Source organism: Geospiza fortis, unplaced genomic scaffold, assembly GCF_000277835.1.
Source record: "Geospiza fortis unplaced genomic scaffold, GeoFor_1.0 scaffold97, whole genome shotgun sequence".
Taxonomy (NCBI): domain Eukaryota; kingdom Metazoa; phylum Chordata; class Aves; order Passeriformes; family Thraupidae; genus Geospiza; species Geospiza fortis.
In genome coordinates, this window is record NW_005054343.1 from 5909759 (window position 1) to 5912743 (window position 2985).

Sequence of the window (2985 nt, forward strand, 5' to 3'; positions counted from 1 at the left end):
ATCCTTTCCCATAGGCTGAAAAATAGCAAAATTCTTATTTGCTGTATTTGTGCACTATTCACATCTGTCATTACATGAGTGATCTGATTTGTTTGGTAATGCTAAGACAGAACATAATTCTGCACTTAGCTGAAATAATTCTAAAATGCAGGTTAGCACACAGGCAGATGATAATTCAAAACTTCTTACTGCTGCTAAGCTATTTTAGCTTCTCTCACTGTCAAAGCCAAGTCAAACACACCTAAATTAAAATGTCTATTTGCAGTGTCTCAAAAGACAACAGAAAGATTCATGTATTTTGTTTCCACTCTTGATTTTTGGTAATATTTTTTTCACTTTCCATATGGTGAATCAAAATCCCCAAATAAAAGTAACACCCTCACTAAGGCTTTACTGTTGTGTTACTGCTGGGCTTTGATCCATCAGACAGCTTGAGAGAACAAGGACCATAACCCTTCCAAACTGGAAATGTTGGCTAAATGGGTCATCTCCTTTCTTTCAATTTTTATACATTTATAAACATACAGACATAGGTGCACATGTACACACACAGCACCACTCCAAATCTAGTTGTAGATGCTACTAATAATTTTGACAATCCAACATTTCTGCCTTTACCTCTTCCTCTTCCCATTCCTTAATAGCTCCCTTGCATAGAACAGACAGGAGTTGTTGGGCACCCTCTGGAGCAGCAGCAAATGGAAAGAACTAAGGAATGGACACAGCAGACACCCTGGTTCACCTGACCCTCCTTGACAGGCATGACCTACATCTCTTAAGTACCATTTTTGGTGTAAGGGCACAAGGAAACTTCACCTTAGCAGCACCACAATACACTAAAACTGGCCTGATGATCTGTAACTACATCAAGCCCCAAATAAAAGTCCCGATGATTAATGTCCCAAGTTCTTCCTCAGATATTCAATCTATTAAAAGACATATTTTCATACAACCAGGTTCCCCTCCCGCTGTTCTGTTCAAAGGGAGAATTCTCACTCCCCTTGCAGGTATCTTCACTTTCTGTTCTCCCATAATACATATAGTACACAACTTCTGTATGCAGTCTCTTCTAAAACATTTTAAGACCTAATTAACAACCAGAGATAAAATTGCAACATCTCCAGTGAATACTGGCCACTGGAATTGGTTTCAACTCAATGCACCACTCCCTGCAATAATTTGCAATTTCCCAACCAAGAGATTTAGATCAACTAAATCATTTTTGCCCTCACCTTGAACACAGCCCCAAGAACAGAAACAGAAGCCCATGAACACAAGCCCAGCACAAAAAAAAAAAAAAAAATCCAAGGGAGAATGTCTAGCTCTTGTTATAACAAAATCATTTAAGAGTCTCCATTCTGAATACCAAGCAGCTCCAGAGGAAAGTGTCAGGTTTCCTGGTTGCTGCCCCTCTTCAGCCCTCACCATCTATTCTTGGCCATCCTGCTAACAGAACCAACAGCAGCACAGCTGCATCACACTGACGACAAAGTGGCTTTCTGAAGAAATTTCTAGTATTTGTATCTTCTCCTCACATGAAACACCATAACTCAAATGAGCCTTTTCTATTTTCCTAGTTCAAATAAACTATCTTATCACAAAAAAAAAAAAAAAGCATCTTGACACCCATTCTTCACAGTTGTTCCCTCTCTTGCAGTGAACAGCCAACAGGTTTTGGACTGTTTGCTGCCACACACCACACACTTGTGCATCCACCTAAATGAAGCCACTGTGGACCAATTATGAAAGATCTGTTATTCCATTCGGAGTTACTCATCTGGGATTTGATTTTTGATTTGTTTTCCTCTGAGGTTTTTCTGGAGCACTAGTGGGATGAAGTTTAAATTAAATTGGGACCATCAGCATCCCAAAGACAACTATTCAGTAGCACACATTTAATATTGATTTAATATGATTATGTGGGCTGTTTGTAACCGCAGCTGTCTAACTAATGCCACTTAGACACAAAGTACTTTATATATTCATTACCAGGAATGTTAGAATATGAACCAAACCAAAACACAGCTAAATAAGCCACACAAATATGTAGCTCTGAAAGCTACAGGAAAGTTACGAATTAAAAGCTGCAGTTTTCAATTAACAGAGATAGCTGAGGTGGATTGTTTTGTGCATTGCATGCATGGTCTAAGGTGACTCTGGATAAATAATTACAATATTACAGAATACCCAGAGCAAGTGACAAACCAATCATTATGCTACACAGAATGAATCACTAATAAATCAAAACTTCATCCATGACAATTGTCTTTGAGGACAATCTTTTATTCCTGGCTGCTTCCAGAGCCAGGTGCATCAGCCAGTTCCAATATCGCGCTGAACTTTGGCAAACAGGAGCGGCTGTACTAAGGCACAGCATAGCTGTTTCTAAAATACCTCCTATAACTGTAACTACCAATCTGGGCGGGGGAGAGGCTGAGGTGTAGTCTTCTAATCCTACCAAACACCATAGGGCCAAGTTTTTGGTTTTGTCAATCCCCACTGATAGTGTCAATCCCCACCGTGGTTTGTGGCTACACGTGAGGCCCTGTGCCAGAGCCTTGCTCAGTTCTGGACACAGCAAAGTCCAACCATATTTGCTAATTTCAACACTTGAAATTAGTACTGTTGTGCTGTTCTGAGCACAACATGGACATGACTTATATAAATAAAAAAACTGGATGATAAACAGGAGTAGGATTGTGCAAGGGAATTCAGAATCAACGAGCAATCAGCAGCATCCCCAGAGTATGTCAGAGCACGGGGGTCACCGGTAACAACTTTTGGCCCATGAGGGAAGAGTGTGGATGTTGTTTTACCTGAGGCTGACACTGTGGTTGGGCTGCACAGAATCTAGGTGCGATAGCACCTCACCAGCGCCCAGCACCCGGTTCTTACAAGGGCTGAGGCCATTCCTCAGCACAGCACGAGCACCTGAGCACAGACCAATACCTCAACACCGCAAGGCTGCGACAGAAGCAGCACCCA